This window comes from Pituophis catenifer, unplaced genomic scaffold, assembly GCF_029215685.1.
Source record: "Pituophis catenifer annectens isolate HBS135680 unplaced genomic scaffold, rPitCat1.0.hap2 SCAF_3, whole genome shotgun sequence".
Taxonomy (NCBI): Eukaryota; Metazoa; Chordata; class Lepidosauria; order Squamata; family Colubridae; genus Pituophis; species Pituophis catenifer.
The window spans coordinates 134904994-134929386 of NW_027256883.1; positions in this window are offsets into that span (position 1 = coordinate 134904994).

Here is a 24393-nt window from a genome sequence, read left to right on the forward strand (position 1 = left end):
CTGAGATGCTTTTTTTTTTTTTTGTGCAGAGAACATGTGTTGTACTATTAAGCTATGGAGATAAAACGGTTTTTAGCTTTTGGGCACATTGCTTGTTCTGATGCGATGGTACACTCGATTCTTGTTTCGAGACATGAAACACCATTAGATAAGGATTTTACATTTTAGTATTTTCCACTTGAAACAGCAGCAAGGTTATAATTAGAAATAATACTTTTTGAAGAACCAATTAACCCATGCCTATATGCCTCAGAACTTGATTACCCCAAATGATGTGACTCACAGTGCATTCTGCTAGTGTGAACTCTCTTCACTGAAGAATCTAACTCAAGATAGGCGCACGTGCCAATGGACTATTACAGATTCAGCACCACAGCTGGAACTTCTGTAACATTTCTAAAGCAATACTTTCCCCGTTTTCATTTTACTGTACGCTGTTACTCATTAAACATTGAGCAATCAAGTAGTGAGAAACTAAGTGATATATGTGCATATCCCAATTAATCCACTGCACTTGAAGTGATAAGTTCTTATGATGATGCTCAATCTCTAGTGATTCGTATTATGCATGCGAGTTGATTAAAAAAAATCTTATTACTCTTGCTGATTTAAAGTCTCCTCTTTGGATGGCTCTGTTTATTTTTCCTTCTGCCTTGACCACTCTCTGAATATGTCGTCTCTTTCTTTTCCTACAAGCTCCATATCACTTCAGTTCTGCTCCCAGAGCTATTTGACAATATTATCCTTGCTCTTGTTTGTCTCTTTTTTCCCTCCATCCTTCCTTCACTAGCCTTCACTTCACTCCTTCCATGCTATGTACCATATCAGGCAGCAGTAATTCTGCACAATTCTCTTTTTTAAGCTTCTGAAAAGAGGGAATTGTATGTATGATGTTAGGCAGTAATAATAAAAGATATAGCGAACATATTTGTGTGACCTATTTCTCAAAAGATGGAACAAGTGCTTTGTGATATCTTCTGTAGCTTGGTAACATGATTAATTGTCAACCTTAGGCCTGGAGTTTTGCACAGGGTGCCCATAAAGGGATAGAACAGTTTGGCTTTAAACTCTTGATTTGTCCAACATGTTTGTTGCAATATTTTCAGGATCAGACTCAATAAATTATATAAGAGTTAAGAGTTCAAATATATTTTCTTTTATTTACATAAGGCATTCTATATTCACTGAATATTCACAGATAGAAGCCAAGAAGAGAGTGTGTGCAGCTCCTTATATATACAATGGGCGGAGCTAGGTATGGGAGTGGTGAAACATGAATACATTAATAAGTGAAGAATAAATTAACCCCTGATATCCCGTTCATATACTATTTACATATTAGAGAATAAGGCATTTACATGTGACAAATCCCCCTCTAAATGCCGATTCGATATGCTACATCTATTACATTCAGATTCAGAACAATATAATACATATAACTTGGAAGTCAAGTATTTATGTTGTTTAGATGGCAAAGGCTTTGTCAATATGTCAGCTAATTGTTCTGATGTCTCACAATGCACTGCTTTAATAAATCCATCTTGAGATAATTGTCTCACATGTTTAAATTTTATGTCTATATGTCTAGATCTCTGTCCAATAGCGTCAGATCTAGATATTTCAATGGCTGCTTTATTGTCTTCATGCATGACAAAAGGTAGAGCAGGTTTTTTCCAAACATCAGAAATTAGATCATTAAACCATACAAGGTTATTTGCTGCTTTAGATAAACAAACATATTCCGCTTCTGTCGTTGAAGTGGCCACTAAATCTTGTTTGCCAGTGTACCAGTAAACTGGACAACCGTTTAGGAGAAATAAGTAACCAGATGTACTTTTTCTGCATGAAGTGTCTCCAGCCCAATCTGCATCTGTGTAACATGTGAGTTTCGGTTCCTTGACATTATTAGGTTCTAACATTAAGCAGAAGTCTAAAGTATTTTTTAAATATCTTAATATTCTTTTAACAGCTTCCCAATGATACATCGTTGGTTTGCTGACATGCCTGGACAATAAATTGAGGGGTAAAGCGATATCAGGTCTTGTCCAATTAGAAATGTAAAGAAGTGAACCTATGATTGATCTATAGAACGTGTTATCTTTGAATTCAGGGGATGATTCATCAGCATTTCTTAGGAAATCAGTTTGCATTGGAGTGTCACAAGGTTTTGCGTCATTTAGATTACATTTGTTCAAAAGTTCTATGATCTTATCTTTCTGAGAAAGCTTGAATCCCCTTCTAGTTTTACTAATTTGAACACCAAGATACTTATTTACTTTACCTAAAGATTTCAATGAGAAATGTTCATTTAACTTAGTTACAAATGTTTCTCTTCTTTCTTTATGTTTACCTATATATAAAATGTCGTCCACATAGATTAATACAAATTCTATGTAATCATTACCCTTTTTAACAAAGAAACAATTATCAGCAGTAGTAGCATTGAATTCCATGGTTTTAAGTACTTTCACTAAACAATCATACCATCGTTTACCAGATTGTTTTAACCCATATAGACTTTTGTTTAATAACCAAATCTCATCCTTATTTGTGTATTGACTGTGAGGTGCTCTTACATATATTTCCTTATCTAATTTTGCGTGTAAATACGCAGTCTGTATGTCATACTGGAATACATCGAGATTGAGTGCTGATGCTACAACTAGAGCCGTTTTGACACTTTCAGTTCTTACTGTGGGGGAGTATGTGTCAGTATAGTCCTCTGGATATTTCTGTGCATAACCTTGTGCAACTAATCTAGCCTTGTATAGAGTATTGCCTCCCTCTAAATTTTTAATTTTATATATCCACCTAGTGCCAATAATTGTTTTGTCCTTTGGTGCAATTGCAGGTGTAAATACATTTAATCCTTGTAAACTTTCCATCTCTTTTGCCATTGCTAATTCCCACTTTTCTTTTTCTTTAGGAGGAAGTTTTAACACTTCCTCATATGTGTTAGGTGTCGTAGATTCTCCATCCATATGCATTATATAATCTTTGTATTTGTTTGGTATTTGGTTTCTAGTGTTTCTAATTGTTTTCTCAGGTTTACTATTATTGTCATGCAAATATCTTGCTTCCTTTTTTGTTAATGTATCTGTCTTTATTTTGTGTTGACTGTTTGTCCATGTTTTAGTTTTGTTTCTATATTTGTGGTCATTTTGCTTTTCTACAGATTTTTTCTCTTGGGATTTTGTATCTGTGTTGTTGCTTGGGAATATTTCATTAAGATGTATTTTAGACCAGTTGGCCTGTTCATGAAACACAGCTGTTCTGGAAACTATAAATTTGTTATTATTATCAATGAATCTGTATCCTTTTGTACCTGTCTCATATCCCATAAATCTAAGTCTCCTAGACACATTTTCTCCCGTTCTTCTCAATTGTTTAGGTATGTGTACGTCTGCGGTGACTCCAAATATATGCATGTGTGCTAATTTTGGTTTCCTATTATACATCACTTCATATGGTGTCTTATTTACAATGCTGGACCAAGTTCTATTTTGTGTGTAATTGGAATATTGTAGGGCTTCTGACCAGAATTGTTTGCTCAAGCCAGCATCTTCCAATGTGCATCTAATCATGGTTTGTAATGTTGAGTTCTTCCTCTCTACAATTCCGTTCTGGAACGCGGAAAATGGGCTAGATGTGTAATGTAACATTCCTCTGTCCTTCAGCCATTGGGAGAATTCCTTAGACATGAATTCACATCCCCTATCTGTCATTATTTGTTTTATTCTGATATTGTGTTGTGTTTCTACGCGTTTGTAAAACTCTTTAAATTTCTGAAAGGTTTCATCCTTGTGTTTTAATGTGTAAACAAATCCATAGCGACTATAGTCATCCACAATAGTTAAGAAGTAACGTTTTTTGTAAATGATTGAAGGAGTTAGTGGACCAACCAGGTCCATGTGTACTAAATCAAAAATTTTGTTAGTTGACCTTGTTGATTTTCTAGGCCTGGGACTAGTTTTTAGTTTTGTAGATTTACATACTGAGCATTCCAAATAGTTTTCACAATTTTTTATTTTAACACCTTCTGCGTGTTCAGTCATTTTCTGTACTACAGGAAAACTGGCATGTCCTAATTTCCTATGTAAGACATGAGCACACTCATCATGAATTGGCTTACCTATTTTTGGTTTTTTCTCATTATGTGCGTCCTTGTTATCATGAGCTATTTTACATTCATCATTGTCACTGTTGCTAATGTTTCCATTATCTGGTTCAATACAATCCTCCATATTTGAATCAATGTTGTGTAACCATTTCTCCTTAGTTATTAAATAAGGTAGGCCTCCTTTAATCATTACTGTACCTATATCTGTTTTATTTTTCTCCAAAGTTGCTTTTCCTTTTGAAAACACAATATTAATATCTGAATCTCTGCTTAGTTTTATGGCACTTAATATGTTATGAGGTATCTCAGGTATCAGTAATACCCCCTCTATTTTTCCTAGACCAGGTAAGGTTACATTCCCTCTACCTAATACTTGGACCTTTTCTTGGTTAGCTACCTTTATTACAAATTTATCTTCTATAAATGAAGATAATATATTTTTATTATTAGTGGTATGGTTGGTTGCTCCAGAATCAATAAGCCAATTATTATCCTCAGTTTGCTGTATGTTAGTGTTGTCTTGCTTGTTTAGTCCATTTAGTGAACCAGATTTTCTGTCCTTTGAATTATCTCTGCCCCCTCTATACTCTTTGTAATTTGGTGGGCTTCTATATCTATGTCTATCAATGGAAGACTGTCTATAGGTGTATTTGTTTCTGTGTTCTGACCTATGTCTTTCTTTTGTAATTTTGGGACAATCTCTTCTATTGTGTTCCCTGGATCCACAGTTGTGGCATCTGAATGTTTCATTATATCTTTCTTGGAAATCTACTTTTCTATATGGTTTGTGTTCTATGTGATTGTTAGAGCGGCTCTTCCTTGAATTGTCTTCAGCTATTAACTTATTGGATAGACTTTCTATGGATAAGTATCCTAGATTGATTGTGTCTAAATGTGACATATAATTGTTCCATGATGGGTCAAGTGAGTTGATGATAACACTTTTCATTGTTTGGTCTGAAATCACCTCCCCCCTTAAATGCAGTTCAGCTCTTATTTTGTTTAAAGATATTAAATGTTCACTTATGGAAACCCCTGGTTTTATCCTAGAAGAAAAGAAATCTTTAGACATTCTTGTGGTGGTAGCTACACTATCACTGTGAAACAAATTGAACATGCATTGAATAATTTCTGAGACAGTCAGATTTTGCTTAATGCTGTGATACATGGCAGGAGATACACTAGAAATTAATAAGAAAAATGCTCTATGGTGTAAGCAGTCTAACTTTAAAGTCCAAGGTCTTTTGGGGGGATTAGTGATGAAAAACAGTAAGTTTTCTTTCATAAAGACAACCTGGAGCTGCTGATACCATTCTTGTAAATTAATGCCATCTATTCTCAACTTTGGGAAGTCACTGGGCAAGTTTCCGACATTATTAGGTCCATTACTTACAACCGGAGGTAGTCCGTGGTCTTGTAAATGGTGGAAATTACAAAATGGCGTGGGAATGCTCGCGATGAGTCTGCAGGGTCCTTTCAGCAACTCAAGTCTTCCCGGGCCGTCTGCGTAGTCTCGCGCATGCGCGTTGCTCATTTCGTTCCTGGAGTCGTCGTGAGAGGTTCTCGTCGTTGCGGCTCGCTCGTTCAGCTCCTCTTCAGATGAATCGGTCTCTGGCTCGACCTTAGGGGTTCTGACGATGGCGGTTGTTCTTTTTCTTCTCTTGAGAGCGTTGGTGCTTGCATCGGTCTGCGGTGTAGGACGGTATTTGCAGGGCTCCCTTGGTTCAGGCGTCGGTGCTCTCGTCGTCAGGATGGGAGTGGGTAGATTTTGAGACGTTGGCTTGCTTGTCCGTTTTCTGGTTGACTTTTTGGTAATTTTTAGTTTTGGTCCAAATGCAGCAAAAAGCATCTTCATTGCTGACTTTATTTGAGTATCTGTTGAATCACCTTCACTTTCTGATTCTGATTCTTCTGAGGTGTTTGATTTTTCTTTTTCGTTTTCATTATCTAGTAGTGCCTTTCGCGCCAGAAGTTTTGAATCAAGTTTTCTGATTGGCTCTGCTTCGTTCACTCTGGAGGTCTGTTGAAACCAAGATGGCTGCCATTCAAAATTTTGCGCGGGATCACCGTTTTTCTTCTTTATAGCGTTCTTTTCTGTAGTCGTATCACTTACTATTTTTGAGTCTTTTGATTTTTCGGTAGCGATGTGCTTCTCTCTCGCTGCTCCGCTGTTTTTCAACATGTCTTGGAGGTTCGCGATGAGGCTTTCATCGTTTTTCTGGCTCTTTAACAGTTTTAATATTTCTGACCTGAGTTCGTTGTTTTCTATTTTAATTTCCTCTCGGTCATCATCTTCATCTATTATTTCTTCTTCTTCAGTCGTGTATTCTTCAGATTCTCTCGAAATTGCATTTGTGGACTCATCTATTATTTCTTGATCCGTTTCCATTTCTTTGCTGTATGCCCTGGTGTTGGGCCTATCTCTCTTAGACATATTTAAGTTTTTATTGAGTCAATTCAACCATCCTCTGCTACCAGCTTGTTGCAATATTTTCAGGATCAGACTCAATAAATTATATAAGAGTTAAGAGTTCAAATATATTTTCTTTTATTTACATAAGGCATTCTATATTCACTGAATATTCACAGATAGAAGCCAAGAAGAGAGTGTGTGCAGCTCCTTATATATACAATGGGCGGAGCTAGGTATGGGAGTGGTGAAACATGAATACATTAATAAGTGAAGAATAAATTAACCCCTGATATCCCGTTCATATACTATTTACATATTAGAGAATAAGGCATTTACATGTGACAATGTTCATAAGGACAACCTGATCCTGATCACAGTATGGAAGAACGGAGAAGAGGCAGTTTGCTAGAAAAAAACAAGATCAACTCTAGGGTGGAAAAAGCATGTCAGTATGGGTTCCATTTGCTTGCTTGGATGAGGTGCTTTCGCCTAGTTCTAAGAAGTCTTGCTGTGACTGTTTCTTGCTGCCACAGCTGTAGCAATCTCTAGCACAGTGATGGCTAATCTTTTCCAGACCGAGTGCCCAAAGTGTGCACATGTGCCTGAACCCCAAAAATGCAATGCACGCACAGCCCTGCGCATGCCCCCCACCCCATGCATGTGTGCGCAGCGTCCCGCACACACCCCACCACCATGCATATACATGTGGCCCCCTGCACATGCCCCACCCCCCGTGCATGCGCTGTACCCCCTGCATGTGCCCTGCCCCCCGTGCATGTGTGTGTGCCCCCCACATGCCCTCTGCCCCCAAGTATGGGCACATGGCCCCCCGCACATGCCCTGCTCCCCGCGTATGGACATGTGGGCCTCCACACTGCCCTGCTCCCCATGCATGCACATGCGTCCCACATGTGCCCCACCCCCACATATGTGCACATGCCCCCATGCATGCATACCACCCCCCGCACATGCACGGCAGAGACCCAACAACCAGCTGGCCAGCGGGAGGTGCACATGTGGGGCAGAGCTGAACTGGGGCAATGGCTCACGTGCCCACAGAGAGAGAACTGCGTGCCACCTGTGGCACGCGCACCATAGGTTCGCCATCACAGATCCAGCATCATGTTGTCAACATTTACTTCTTCTTCTGGGTCCACCAAATGTACCGCCAAATGTATCTCCTTAGGATAGCTGACCTATGGGATTCCCTGCCTCCCTGTTCTGGTAAGTCAAGTAGATGTGACCTTTGAAAAGATGGTCCTTCAAATAACCTGGCCCAAGTGATGTAGGACTTTAAAGGTGACAAGCACCTTGAACTGGACCCTGAAGCAAATTGGCAGCCAATGCAGTTCCTACAGGAGAGATGACACATGTGCACATCTAGGCCTGCACAAACCATGCAGGCCTCTGCATTTTGACCCAAATGAAGCTTCTGGATACTTTGCAAGGGCAGCCCCACATAGAATGCATTGCGATGGGAGGTGACTAGGGCATGAGTGACTGTGAGCAGGGATTGTTGGTCCAAGAAAGGGCATAACTGGCACACAACCCACACTTGCACAAAAGTCCTCCTGGCCACAACTGCTACCTGTTCCCTGATTAAAAGTTGTGAGTCCAGGAGAACCTCCAGATTATGCACTGTGTCTATCTGGGCCACCACATCCAAGACCAGAGATAGCAATTCTCCATGGACCAAAGAACCCCAAACCTAGAGTTTTGTCTTGCCAGGGTTCAGTTTCAGCCCATTGATTCATGTCGAGCCTTTCCAGCCTCTAAACACTGTGAGAGAAAGGTTACAGCATCATTCAACTCATCATGGGCCAAGACATATATCAAGTTCCAGTTAATGTACCCATCACAAATTGAACTCCGAACTCCGAGGCATTTCACTTCCTCAAATAACAAATTTATTTAGATACATCATCTTGGCACAAACTGGTGGAAAGCCAGTACTAAAAATTCCCGTGCTTTCCACCCCACTTAAAGTAAGAGTTTCTCATTTATCCAAAACAATATGTCACACTGTCCAATCGTGACAAGGGCTGGTTGCTTGGCGACTTCTCTCCTCTTCCTCTGGCCAGCCAGCCGTTGGAATGCGTCTGACTCATTGATTAACTGTGTTGTTTTGGCTGAAGACTCCATCCACCTCTGCTCTCCTCCTTCAGCTCCAAACTGTATCAACCTGAACTCATGTGAGAATAACTCATGATAAAAACAACCCCACAGCCTGGTCAGATTCAGGCTTGACAATATATAGATGGTATCAAAGACCACTGAAAGATCAAGTAATGCAAGGATGGATGTACTGTCCCCATCCTGCTCCCACCAGAGATCATCAAAAAGCATGACCAATGCTGTTTCCATTCCCTAACCAGGCCTGAACCTTGACTAGATTTTATTCAGGAACCTCTGGAGTTGCCATGCAACCACCTTTTCAACAATCTTCTCAGAAATGGAAAATTGGAGACAGGATGAAAATTATCCTATAGGGTGGAATCTAGGGATGACGTCTTATGAAGAGGAAGGACCACAGCTTCCTTAATGCTGGGGCACAACTACCTCCCAAAGGGAAGCATTAATAACCTCCAGAATCCACCCTCATGTCACCTCTGTGGTGGGTTGCTCCCAGTTCTTTCGAACCGGTAGTAAAAGTGGCGGGAGGCTCTGCCCACCTGCCTAGATGTCAGAATTGACTATCTGCACATGCACAGAAGTGTGCGCACACGCGTGAGTGAAGCAAGCAAGCGCATGCGCTCCTGTTGCAAACCAGTAGTAAAGGAAAGTAGAAACCACTCCTGTGTCACCTCCCAGGAAGCTTTCACCAGGGACACAGATCTAAGACACAGGTGCTTGTGCTCCTTATGATCCTATCCACTTCATCAGGGGCAGAAGAGTCAAACTGTTTCCAGACAACTGGGCAGAACCTGCCCCAGCTGCCTCCATCAGATCATGCTGGCCTGATGAATTGTTTGAATGAATCCAAACAATTTTGTCTTCCAGAAAAATCAGCAAATTCCACAGCACTTCCCTTCAGGTAGGACCTCTGATCCTTCTTCCCCAGGAGGAGATGACTCACTTAAAAGAGTCGCTATCTGAATATCTGCAGATGAAATTTGTGTGGAGAAATACTTACACTTTGCTGGCCAAATCACCATGAGATAGGCTTTAATAGAATCCCTTAGCCATGTTCAATCAATTTCAAGCCTTCATACTTTTGTATATACCTGTTTAGTAGGGCTTTCGGGGGGCCCCTAAGCGGTGTTCTTTTTTTTTATATACAAAGTCAGCTTATTGCCCCCACAAACCAGGTCCTCATTTTACCTACCTCGAAAGGATGGAAGGCTTGAGCCTGGTGAGATTTGAACTTGCAGTAATTGCAGGCAGCTGGTGTTACTTAACAGTGCTTTAGTCTGCTGCGCCACCAAGGCTCCTTGGTGTTGTTGTTGTTATTGTTGTTGTTGTTGTTACTACTGTTGCTGTTGATCATAGTCAGCCAGATATTTAAATTGGATTTGGCATTTTTGCCCTCCTATCGAGTCCTTACACTGAGATAGACAGATGGTGCTAAAGGTATTGTCACAGAAAGTAAGCTGTTCCAAGTAAAGCTCCCTTTTGCAATTGACAGATAGTGAATTTGTCAAAGCGGTTGATGTTCAAGTTGTGCTCCAGGTGTTTTGGGATTGCACTCAAGGCACCTATTACTATTTATTCTATCTTTGCTTTCTTTGGTCATAGTTGTTCTACTTCTAGTTGCAGATCTTTATATTTTGTGATTATCTCCAGTTCTTTCTCTTCTCTTTTGCTGTCTCCAGTCACTGGAAGTCCATTATCCATTTTTGTTTTGTCTTTCTTGCCAACCTTGATAAGTCTTGGAATGTTATGTGGCAACTGCCTGCCTGTTTGAATTCTAAAGTCCAAGAGCATTTTTAACTTGTTCATTTTCTACTACTTTGTCTATTTTGTGGTCCCATCAGTTTTTGCTTGTAGACAAGAGCCGAGGTGGTGCAGTGGTTAGAGTGCTGTACTGCAGCTACTTCAGCTGACTGCTAGTTCAGCAGATCAACGGATCAAATCTCACCGGCTCAAGGTTGACTCAGCCTTCCATCTTTCCGAGGTGGGTAAAATGAGGACCCAAATTGTTGGGGGCAATATGCTATTTAGTATACTGTCTTTGGTGTAAGCCGCCCAGAGTCCTCGGAGAGTGGGCGGCATAGAAATACGAATAATAAATAATATAAATAAATAAATAAATAAATGGTATTTCTTGCAGATTTTTCAGTGCAGCACTGTTCCTACATTGTCATGAAACAAACAAAATGTTTAAAAAGTTTTGATATTTATGAAATTACTAAATTATATTAAAGTAACCAAAATATCTTTACAATCCCCAAGGCATGCCACAACTTTTGAGCACCCCTAATGCTTGGAAATTGAAAATAGAAAATTTTGACACACCCTAAATAATAAAAAGAAAATTGTAGTAAGTCTGCATGATCTTACAGCAGCTAACTACCGTATTTTTTGGAGTATAAAACGCTCCGGACTATAAGACGCACCCACCTTTTTTGGTGAGGAAAACAAGAAAAAGAAATCTGCCTCTGCCTCTGCTTCTGAGCAATTTTGCCTCATTGCAGCAAACAGCAAATAGCCTGCTTTACTTTCATTTTCAGCATAGCTTGATTAGCACTAGAAAAAAAAAATCTGCTCCCAGCAATTTACCTCCTTGCAGCAAGCAGCAGAAGCCTGCACAAAACTTGCTGCAAGGAGGTAAATTGCTGGGAGGCAGAGGCCAAAGTGTGGGGGCCAATGGGTGGGCGGGGCTACATTTGGTATATAAGACACACCTAAATTTTCACCCCAGGGGGGGGGAAGGTGCGTCTTATACTCTGAAAAATACAGTATGTGGTCTGCTGTTTCTTCAGCTTCTTTGCAGAGGCAACACTTGCTGTTTGTTGCTATCTTCTCAACAGTAGTTTTCCATGTGCAGCCATTATTAGCCCCTCTATCTCTTTCTTCAAATTTCCTGCTCTTTAGTCATTTCAAGGTCAGAACTGCAATTCTGATTCATTGTAGTCTCTCCATTGATGGACAGGCAGAAAGGCATGCAATTTGATTGGAGGTTCTACCTACAGTATAGTATAGAATTCAAGTTCCATATCGGCTGATCTCCTTAACAAAGTATTTGTTGCTTCATTTTTTCCAGTGCTTCCTTAATGATCCCTGTTTTAGATAATATTACTTGATCAAGTATACTTTGGCTTTCCTTTTTCATCTTTTTTTCTTTCATTTGTTCTAGCATGCTAATCTTGTATGCACGTGTGATATATTATCTTTGATTTTACAGTATTGGCATCTTTTAATACTTGTGCTAGCTGTTTCTTTGGAACAAGCTTTAATGCAGGCAACCTTATTGCATTGTTTTTGTGCTCTTCTAGATCAGTGGTGGGTTGCCCCTGGTTTGGACTGGTTCGCAAGAACCGGTAGTAAAACCAACAGGAGGCCCCGCCCACCATCCTAGATGCTGTCATCAGCGATCTGCACATGCACAGAAGCAAGGCACGCAAGCGAGCGAAGCGCATTCGTGCACGCGATCCCGCTGCGAACCTGTAGTAAAGGTAAATAGAACCCACCCCTGTTCTAGATGCTCAGTTATTCTTTGTTTCAAGTTCTCTGATGAGAGCTATCCAGTATGGTTGAGTCTCTGGTGTAGCTCTCATCCTCGTAAGAGTTGTCAAGTCCCACAACCATGTCAAGGTATGTCGCACAGGGGGATCATTATGACTTTATCCTGCCTTTTTAATACATTTTGGACAACTCAAGGTGATGAATGTACCTAATATCCTTGCTTGCTATTTTTCCCATCACAACCCTATCACGCAGCCTAATCTGTAAAAGCAGCAATATTTTCATTAAATTTTGGTGTAGGCATTAGTCAACAAAATGAAGGATCATATCTATTTAAGATATGAGCCTTGGTAGTACAGTGGTTTAATGCACCCTGTTATTAACACAGCTGCCTGCAATTTCTGCAGGTTCAAATCTTACCAGGCTCAAGGTTGACTCAGCCTTCCATCCTTTCTAAGGTAGGTTAAATGAGGACCCAATTTGTGGGGGCAATAAGCTGACTTTGTATAAATTTACAAAAGTATGAAGGCTATTGCTTAACGCATTGTAAGCCGCCCTGAGTCTCCGGAGAAGGGTGGCATATAAATCAAATTAAAAAAAAAATTTAAACAGATATCATTAAAATGATTTCTATACTAAGAACTGTTTGGTTGAGAGGAGCCACGCAAGTTGGACAGGGAAAAAAGATTAAATCTAGACTTCATCAGTGGTGAAATCCAAATTTTTTTTACTACCGGTTCTGTGGGTGTGACTTGGTGGGCATGGCTTTGTGGCATGGCAGAGGAAGGATACTGCAAAATCTCCATTCCCACCCCACTCCAGGGGAAAGATACTGCAAAATCTCCATTCCCTCCCCACTCTTGGGGGAAGGATATTGCAAAATCTCCATTCCCACCCCATTCTGGGGCTAGCCAAAGGTGGTATTTGCCGGTTCTCCAAACTGCTCAAAATTTCCGCTACCGGTTCTCCAGAACCTGTCAGAACCTGCTGGATTTCACCCCTGGACTTCATGTCTTCGTATTAGACATGATACGAAGAAATGTCTAATAGATTAGACATACTAGTGCAACCCTCGTTTTATAGCAATGTGTTTGTAGGCAGCTCAGGGATTATGTCATTTTAATAATATCTAGTGCACATCTACTTCTGCACTGCAACAGACATTTGTTTTCCCATACTTTTTTAAAGTATTGATGTTGGCATGAGTGGCTTTCCATTACGTATCTTTTGCCAACGTCAAAAGGTATTCCGATTATCACCTTCTTGAGCCATCAAGGGTGGAGCGTAGGGAACACCTCAGTGGTGATGGCGAGTGAGAAAATGTATCTGTTTATCCAAGTCAGAAAGACAAAAATGTGCTTGACTTAAAGTGCTCTTGCCCACAGTTGATATTCATCCTAGTGCTTAGACTCTGTGAACTCTCTAACAGGGTAAATTTTATCTGCAAAAAAGCCCAGCAGAGACCTTTCTTCAGAAATGGAAAAACATGGAGATGATGGATCCTAAGAAAGATTGAAAACAGTGATCATCTCATGACTTGCGGCTGAAAACAAAAGAAAGAAGTGGTCCTGAGGAATAAGAATGAAAGGACACAGTGATCAGGCTGCATAGAAAATTTACTTATTTCTAATCTGTAGAAGAAACGCAAAGAAGTAAGCTGTCCAGCCAAGGCTCTTTCCTGTACAAATCACAGCATCCCAATAAACTATGTGATCTATTTATAACATGCTTTGCTAAAATGATAAAAGAAATTTCAGGTATCCAGTTATCTGTATTTAATAACCTAGGACTGCTAGGAAAGACTATAATTTAGAACCTAATATCCCCGCGCACACACACAATAGAAGAGAAAGAGGATGATAAATAGATGATAGATGGAAATAGAGTAGATAGGCAGGCAGGCAGGCAGCAGATAGATGATAGACAGACAGAGAGATGACAGAGAGATGATAGATAGATAGATAGATAGATAGATAGATAGATAGATAGATAGATAGATAGATAGATAGATAGATAATGATGATCGATAGATGATCGATAAATAGATAGATGATAGATGATAGATGATAGATGATAGATAGATAGATGATAGTTAATGATAGAGATAGATAGATAGATAGATAGATGATAGATAGATGATAGATAGATAGATAGATAGATAGATAGATAGATAGATAGATAGATAGATAATAGATTGATAGACAGAGATAGATAGTTAGATGATAGATAGATGATAGGTAGATAGATAGATAGATAGATAATAGATAGATGATAGATAGATAATAGATGATAGATAGATAGATAGATAGATAGATAGATAGATAGATAGATGATAGACAGAGATAGATAGATAGATGATAGATAGATAGATAGATAGATAGATAGATAGATAGATGATAGATAGATAGATAGATAGATAGATAGATAGATAGATAGATAGATGATAGATTGATAGACAGAGATAGATAGTTAGATGATAGATAGATGATAGGTAGATAGATAGATAGATAATAGATAGATGATAGATAGATGATAGATAGATAATAGATGATAGATAGATAGATAGATAGATAGATAGATAGATAGATAGATAGATGATAGACAGAGATAGATAGATAGATGATAGATAGATAGATAGATAGATAGATAGATAGATAGATAGATAGATGATAGATAGATAGATAGATAGATAGATAGATAGATAGATAGATGATAGATAGATAGATAGATATAGACGATAGAGACAGAAAGAGAAAGATAGAAAGATAGAGATGAGAGAGAGATATGACAGATACATTAATAAAAGTAGTCAAGTCCACTAATAATGGCTAACATTCTAACATTCATCAGCCTGATTAATAAACTCCCCCAACAAATAACATTTTATTTTGTATATTCTGGGTATGTGGGGAGGAGAAAAGGACTTAACTGCTTTTATTTCATACATTTAATCAAATGCTGCCCTCTAGTGAATAAAGATCTTTCAAATGCCTGCAGGAATTAAACTAAGCTATCCTGAGGATTAAGCGAGAGATTTTAATAAAAATAAGAAAAGTAGATTCCAGCAGGAGATTGTCACAGGGAAGTGAAAGTGTGCCGCATAACAACAAATCAGCCAAAATAATTACTTTTTTCATTTACTTTTTTGTATTATCCTTATGTGGTGCTTGATTTCTTAACGTATTCCAACAAAAAGGATGAAAGTCTTACAATAATTACAATTATCTGGAACCCATATCCTGGCTAGCACCTTATTAATAGTCATTACAGTTTAGTTATAATTAATTAGTTTTATGAGGCTGCCAAATCAGAGAGACACAGTTTATATAAATTTATTCACATTCATAAACCTGTAAGAGAATCTTATATTAGGCTTTTGTTCTAATTTCACCAATGTGTTTTTATGCATCTAAAGGTATCAAACAATACTTCGCTGGCGATAAAGATCTGGATAAGGAGAAACAAGCTGAAACTGAATCCCAACAAGACTGAGCTGCTGTTTGTCCAGGAATCATCTGTCACTATGTCTGCTCCAGTGATGCTCCCGAAACAACAGGTACATGAGTTGGGGTCCTCCTAAATTCATGGATATTACTTTCACAATTCCTATTGAAGGTGCTGTACATGAGACTGACTTAGAAGACTACTCAGAAGCTATAGCAGTGGTGAAATACAATTTTTTTTTACTACCAGTTCTGTGGGCGTGGCTTGGTGGGTGTGGTGTGGCTTAGTGGGCGTGGCTTGGTGGGCATGGCAGGGGAAGAATACTGTAAAATCTCCATTCCCTCCCCACTCTTGGGGGAAGGATACTGCAAAATCCCCATTCCCTCCCCACTCCAGGGGAAGGATACTGCAAAATCCCCATTCCCTCCCCATTCTGGGGCCAGCCAGAGGTGGTATTTGCCGGTTCTCCAAACTGCTCAAAATTTCCGCTACCGGTTTTCCAGAACCTGTCAGAACCTGCTGGATTTCACCCCTGAGCTATAGGTGTACCTACTCACTAATTAAGTTAGAAAACTGGTCAATAGATTGATTCCTAGGATTTATCTATTTCCCAGAACACTCCAAAGAAAATAAAAGAGAACACACTTTGATGTCACTAACAGTTCTTAGTTAAAATCATCCAGATGTATCATCTCTAATTTACAGCGAGCCAATGGCATGGTTTTTCGTATGGGTCTTGAGCGTTGGGCAGACACATACTTGAAGACAGACATCTAACCTAAGAAACCTACTAACTAGCAGCAACATAATGTAACAAAGTGAAACAGAAACAGACCCACAAACCCAACTCTATGCAGGCCCATATGCTATACTGGTAGCACTATTGCAAATTGATCGTATCGCCCACAACCTATTATGCACCAAAAGGCAATGAAAGAATATAAATCATTCAAATATTGACTGGTTCTTTATTTCTTCTCATCATATAATGTTCTTAGGGTTCCTAGATTAGTTTAATCTTCATAGCTAAGCCCCTTCCTGAAACTTCACCATTTCAACAACACTAACCCACTAGGAATTCATACCTGGATGACCTAAAGGACTATATTTTAAAAGTATGTATTGCCTAGGAAAGAAAAAAAATGCATGGAATAATCAGAGTGTTGGGCATGTCAAGTAAAGAGGGCTTTCGATATGGTGGAAGGCTGGAATTTCAGTCATTGCCCTTATACTGTTTCATGTTAAAGGTGTATGGACAACTTATGATGATTTGTGAACAATATATGACGATTGTATTTTATGATTATGGTCATGATTTATCACTTGTTCTTGTATGTACAATGAGAGTTTACACAGATAGTTTACAGATTAACAGTGTTGGATCTTGTAGGTCTTCTAGTCCAAGCCCCATCCACCCAAGCAGACCCTACACCATTTTTGATAGATGACAGTCCAGTCTCTTCTTGAAAGCTTCCAGTGATGAAGCTCCCACAACTTCTGAAGGCAAGCTGTTCCATTGGTTGATTGCTCTCACTGTCAGAACATTTCTCCTTATTTCCAGGTTGAACCTCTCCTTCTTCAGTTTCAGTTTATCCATCAGAGTTTATGCATCAAAGACAAATTCCTTGTGTGTCCAATCATACTTGGCCAATAAAACCTATTCTATTCTATTCTATTCTATTCTATTCTATTCTATTCTATTCTATTCCATTCCATTCCATTCCATTCCATTCCATTCAATACTCAGCCTCTGGTGCCAGTAAGAGCATGTTGTGGGGGCAGCAAGGTATCTTTAGAGTAACATGATAGGACAGGAAGGGACCACAACAAAGTAATTGTGCAGGTTGACCTCAGAATGATGTAAAGTTCTGAACTGCCAGCAATATTCTCTGTTAATTACTGAATGGGTTACTTTCCGGAGAGGATATTGTTCCCTAAACTTATTGCACATAGGTTCCAAACTTGTAAACAGGCCAACAGGTATAATGGTTTTATAGACACTCCAAGGTAAGAAAAAACACCAACAGAAAGCAGCAAAATAGCCTTGGGTGCTACAGGAGCTGTCTGAGATGAAAGACTATTCCCACTGGAGAACGCAGGCTTTAAAGGCAATCTGGTAGACAAAAGAAGAAGGAAGTTACTGTATACATACATACACCAAATAATTTTTTCTGGTCAGCATCCCTGATGCTGGTCACTGCCACATAGTTGGTCTAAGGCAGGGGTGTCAAACTCGCATCATCACGTGACGTATTTTTTTCTCCCTTCACTAAACCGGGCATGGGCATGGCCAGGACGTGATGCATCTGGCTCGTGGGCCGCGAGTTTGACAGCCCTGGTCTAAGGAAAGGGACAGGCCAGTGGTGGGTTGCTACCGGTTCTCGCCGGTTCTTGCGAACCGGTAGTGGAATTTTGATAGTTCGGAGAACCAGTAAATACCACCTCTGCTTGGCCCCGCCCCCAATCTATTCGCTGCCTCAGCTGATTGGCTGGAAGGGAAAAATCAGGGCTCATTTGACAAAGAAGAGAGAACAAAAACAAGACACCGTCGCTTTAAATTGAGAAGCCAAGAAACCTCCCAACTGATTGGCTAGAACCGATCCGCTTCTTGTAAACCGCTCAGTGGTGGTAGATTGGCAATTGAAGCCAAGCTGCCTGAAAGCGCTTTCCGATGCTCTCGGTGGTGGCAGAGCGGCAAAAAACTGTTTAAATTCTTGCCACGGTGCTTTAAAGGGCCGCCCTGCAGCTAGCTGATCAGCGGTAAAAAGCAGTGTGATGGTAGACCAGTGCGCTCCAAAAATAAATAGGTAGACCGGAACGCTCCAAAAACAAATAGGTAGACCGGAACGCCCCAAAAACAAATGGGTAGACCGGTACAGCTCTGCAAGCAATTAAAAGCCTGGTAGACCAGTACCCCTGCTAAATCCTAAAGAATTGTCACATGTCCACAAACTAAGCCATGCCCACAGAACCGGTAGTAAAAAAATTTAGAACCCTCCCCTGGGACAGGCTCTTGGGCAGAACCATCAGGGAAATACAGTTGGCAAATGAGAAGAAAGTGACATTCAGAACTGAGGAGCTGCACCTGCTAGAGAAGATAGAGCTTGGCCAAGGAAGTGACTAAGTGACTGAACTGAGGAGATGTAGGAGGACATTTGGGAGCTGAATCAGGAAGGCTATCAAATGTTTTTTTAAAAAAAAATAGTGAGCATTTGAGCAAAGGTTTGCTCATAAGCTCCCATCCATCCATATTCTGAAAAGCAGTACTAGAAGCATCTGGATACAAGGCTGATTTGTGACACCCCAGATCTCAGAATCAGCCAGCTTTAGCAAAAGGTCTATTCATAGTACTTCCCTCTTCTTAAAAAGCATAAACTTTGAAGGCATGGCCTATTAGACAAGGGTTAGGAAACTATGCCCCCTTTATGACCTTTGGACTTCAACTCCCATGCTGGCTCAGGACTTCGGGAGTTGAAGTCCATAAATGTCGCCCACCCCTGTGTAAGATTTATGCCCATTCATTTAATGTTGAAACTGAAATTGTTCCATAGTAAAGATAAAGGTTCCCCTCGCACATATTTGCTAATCTTCCCGACTCTAGGGGGCAGTGCTCATCTCAGTTTCAAAGCCGAAGAGCCAGCACATCTCTGTGGCCATGTGGCTGGCATGACTAAATGCAAATGCTGTTACCTTCCCACCAAAGATGGTCCCTATTTTTCTACTTGCATTTTTTACGTGCTTTCGAACTGCTAGGTTGGCAGAAGCTAAGACAAGTAAGGGGAGCTCACCCATTACGTGGCACTAGGGATTCGAACCGCTGACCTGCCGACCTTTCGATCAACAAACTCAGCATCTTAGCCACTGGGCCATCGCATCCAATTTGTTCCATACAAACAGAAAAAAAGATACAGGTAGTCTCAACTTACAACCATTACAACCAGTTCAATGTTACAACAGCATTGAAAAAAGGGAGTTATGATCAGTCCTCGCACTTACAACTGTTGCGGCTGACCATCGCAGTGGCTCCATGGTCACATCATCACAATTCACACACCTAGCAACCAGCATGTATTTACAATGGTTGCAGCATCCTGGTGTCATGTGATTGTCATTTGCAACTTTCCCAGCTGGCTTCTGATAGCAAAGGCAATGGAGAAAGCTGGTTTCGCTTAACAACCATGGCAAAAAAAAAATGATTGTAAAATTGGGTGTGACTCACTTAACATTCTTAAGCTTAGCAATGAACATTCAGATCCCAATTGTGGTCTTTAAATTAAGGACTACTTTCAATGGTTTAATCCAGAGTAACACACTGGTTCAGATTTGAGCCCAAATTCCAAGTGCTAGTGGTTGAACTGAAACACCCAGGTTGTGCTGACAACAGTTATCCCAACAAACTGACAAAAGAGTGCAAAGTTAAATCTTGTGACCTACCGTATTTTTCGGAGTATAAGATGCACCAGAATATAAGACGCACCTTAGTTTTTGAGGAGGAAAATAAGAAAAAAGCTGATTGGTAGGTGGATCGGCCTCCCAGAATACCCCCAATCAGCTGTTTCCAGAGGTGAATTTTAGCAACAGTTTCGTTGGTTGTGAGCTCTGTGCCTTGCTTTTTTTTTCAGCCTCTGAAAGCCTCTGAAATAGAGCTTTTTTTTCTGAAGCTCTGTTTCGGAGGCTTTTTTTCTGAAGCTTCCTTTCAGAGGCTTTTTTTTCTGAAGCTTCATTTCTGAGGCTTTTTTCAGCCTCTGAAACCTCCGTTTGAGAGGCTGGGCGGGACTACAGTCAGAGTATAAGATGTACCCAGACTTTCACCCTCTTTTTTGTGGGGGAAAAGGTGCGTCTTATACTCCAAAAAATATGGTATGTAAAAATAACTGAGTGCTTGAAGCCTGACCTAATCCAATGTACTGGCTGCACAATGGACGGCAATACTTGCACAAAATTAAAACTCCGACTTCAAATGTAAATTAAAAAATCAGCAACATGCAGTGTGAAAGGTATAAAGTGTAGTCTGCCCTTCTGAATACTCTCTCCCTTGGAAAGCTGGTTTGTCGATAGGAAAGGTATCCCCAGGTAACCATGGTGAGATTGATCAACATCTGGCTTTCAGTTGTCAAAGGTGTCTACTGGACAAGTTCGCCACTTTTTCAGCCAGCTAAATGGCGATAGCCAGACCCACATTGTCCAACTTCCAGTTCTGGTGAAAGATATGGTGAAAGATTCTATCCACTGTTGCTAAACAAGCCTGTTCATAGTTTGCTGTTGATACTGATAAGAGCCTTAACTGAAAGTAATCCTCTTTTAGCAACCACAACTGGGACTAGCGATTTAATTATTAAGCCAAGCAGTTACAAAGTGAAACTTTGATTGTGCTTAACATCTTCCCTCAGCTTCCCTCAGCTTTATGATCTGCAAAGGCTATAAATGCAAGAATTGGTCACAAATTAGTTACTTCATCACTGTTGTAACTGCAAACTGTTGCTAGAGACAATTTGGTCTAGTGGTGAAGGCATCAGGCTAGAAAGCAGGAGTCCATGAGTTCATAGTTGTGAAATTGTGGGAGCTTCATCACTTGAGACTTTCAAGAAAAGATTGGACTGCCGTTTGTCAGAAATGGTGTAGGGTCTCCTGCTTGAGCAGGGGGTTGGACTAGATGACCTATAAGGTCCCTTCCAACTCTGTTAATCTGTTAAATAGTCCCACCTTAGTCATGAAAAGCAACTAGATGACTTTCAGCCAGTCATTCTCTGTCAACTCTCACAGGGGTGTTGTTGTGGGGAAAATAGGAGGAAGAAAGGAGTATTATTGTGTATGTGTATTTGTAAAAATAATAAAGGCAGGACATAAAGGAATAAATGAAAACATGTTAGGCAGTCATTGAACTAGCACTACTTACATATGAATGAAAACAATATTTCAGACTGCCAAAGCCAGAAGATTGGAAAGTCAGTTGAATTGCTTTTAAATCACATCAAGCCTAGTGCAGACATACAAACTATGGGTCTTGGTTTATTTCCTTACAGTCACAGAATGAATAAAGACTGAGAACATTCAAATGTTCTATCAAATGCTGACAGTTTCAAATTGTACCGAGGACTATAGGGTGCATAGATAAACAGAATTCCTCTCCTAAAAAAAAAAAGGTAGAAAGTCCAATTATTAATCAAAAACTTTCCATTGTTTTATCCCTGTCCCCTACTCCTTTTCCTTTTCTTTTCTGATGAGCAGTAGCAGAGAGGTCTATAAGCTATACAGAAATGTAAGAGACTAAATTGGCCTAAGAATTGTACCCTGGATTGTATTCTTATTTTTTTCAAAAATGTCGTGCTTCAAAAATATACAATAGTCATTTCCTTCTGGCGTCTATATGTGTGGTGTGTAGGGGCGATGTAAGTTTAAAAAATGGCAACACAGATTTGTTTGAAAATTTACTTTCTAAAGCCAGTTGCTCCCAGGTTAAGACCTGTATGCCAAGTTACAGCCCTGAGCAAATCTTTATGGCCGAGTTATAAACCCCTGAAAATAGGAAACTAAGGCGACAAGGATTTAAAGTAATAGAAAATGTTTCACATTAATAGAAATCCATAAGCAGTGTATTACATTTTAAGTCTTAATATCTACATACCTGGATTATCTTCTATCTTGACAATCACATACAAAGCAAGCTGGCTTCCTTTTCTTTTTCCTTTGATTCAGTGTTTCATTCCTATGCATTAAACAAAACCCTAGGCCATAAAATATTGTATTAATATTAGTTTGCCACAGTAGACTAAATTTAGAGCAACTCATTAATATGGGGGAGTCAAAAGAATTCCACCAGGAGTGTGTGACAGGCTAAGCTCTTAAGGCTATAAGTTACACAGATATGCCACTTGAACTAGAGAGTTAGCAATTCTGGTTACAATACTAATAAGAGAACCTGCTAAAGTAGTTCTGAGACAATTCCTATTCTAATTAAAAAAATGGAGCAATGAAAGGACAGTTTGCCACTGGAAAAAAAAACTCACTGATAAGTAACCAAAATAAGCTGTATACTAGTGGGACCCCTTGCGTGGGTCAGAAAGGATTAACAACTCAAGACCAGAATAAATTTTTCCCTATAATTTAGGGACAGACAAAAAAAAACCCCACTACTATGGTATAGGTATTCCTTTACTTGCAATCGTGTGTTTGGTGGATGTTCAAAGTTACAATGGCACTGAAAAAAGTGACTTACAACCACTTACACTGTGAGAACCACTGTACCATCCCCAGGGTCATGTGATCAAAATTTGGTAACGTGGGAACCAGGTTCAGCCATGGTGGTGCAGTGCAGGGGTGGGTTCTGCTTACCTTTACTACTGGTTCTGCATGAACAGATCACCGATGATGACATCCAGGGCGGTTGGTGGGGCCTCCCACTGGTTTTATTACCGGTTCTTGTGAACCGGTCCGAACCGGGGGCAACCCACCACTGGCACAGTGGTTAGAATGCAATACTGCAGGCTACTTCTGCTGACTGCCAGCTGCCAGCTGCCAGCAGTTCTGCAGTCCAAGTCTCATCAGCTCAAGGTTGCCTCAGCTTTCCATCCTTCTGAGGTTGGTAAAATGAGAAACCCCGTTTCTTGGGGGCAATATGCTGACTCTGTAAACCACTTAGAGAGGGCTGTAAAGCACTTTGAAGTGGTATATCAGTCTAAGTGCTATTACTATTGCTATGTATTCACAATGGTTGAATTGTCCCAGGGTCATGCAATCTCCATTTGTGATCTTCCCAGACAGCTTCCGACACACAAAGTCAATGGGAGAAGCTGGTTTCACTTAACTGCCCCGTTCACTCAACAACTGCAGTAATCGCTTAACAGCCATAGCAAAAAGGTCATAAAATCAGGTTTGACTCATTTAACAACTGCCTTGTTTAGCAACACAACTTCTAGGTTCCAGTTGTCATCATACGTCAAAAACTACCTGTAGTCTGCTTTTTGCTTTGGCTTTGGACAAACCTATTTTAATGTATTTATCCTGTTGGTGGGTCACTTCAAATTACTCGGCTGTCCTGGAGGGGAAGATTGTCTCCTCTTCGGCCTCCGAGTAAAAAAAAAATTTTAAAAAGCCAAAAAAAGAAAGTTTTACCTTTCTGCAAATCTAGTCTTTCATATGCAGAATTTCAAACCAGTGCAGTCTTTCGAAGATTGTCAAATATATATATTTTTTTAAAAAAAGATTCCTTGCTAAGCTACAAATATTCATGTTTAACACCAAGTAGCAGTTCAGGGGCAGACAACAGTATGTACCTTCTGAATGATGCATAGAAAGCAGCAGTTAACACAAAGACAAAGCCACCAGATTGGTCTCAGGGAAACCTGATGCCTGAATTTTTCATGACTCCTCCAGCACTTAAAGAAGAAACTGGCTACTTCTGTTGGGAGGTGTACATCGCAAAGGTCGGTGCCCACAAACAGCCGGCAGAATCAAGGTTCTGCCTGGGGAAAGTAAAAAAAAAAGTAGGGATTTAAGGCGCTTAAGAGAATTATCGCAGTATTTTCCTTTCTCTTCTGTCCACGCACTTTGCAAACACTACCATAACTACCAATAAGCAATAGGTGCAGAAATGAAGGGTGACTGCATTCAGCTCGCTCTCGTTTCTGGTGAATCTCAAAAGGTTCTGAAAATTAAAGCCCCCAAAAATTCTTCATGTCTTAAAAGCTTAGTGATGAACTTCTGGTATTCTCTTTCTCCTTGCTTCCATTCTCTTCAGTACCCTTTGTTTATCTTATTTATTTTTTATTTTATTTGTCAAGCATGTATGAGA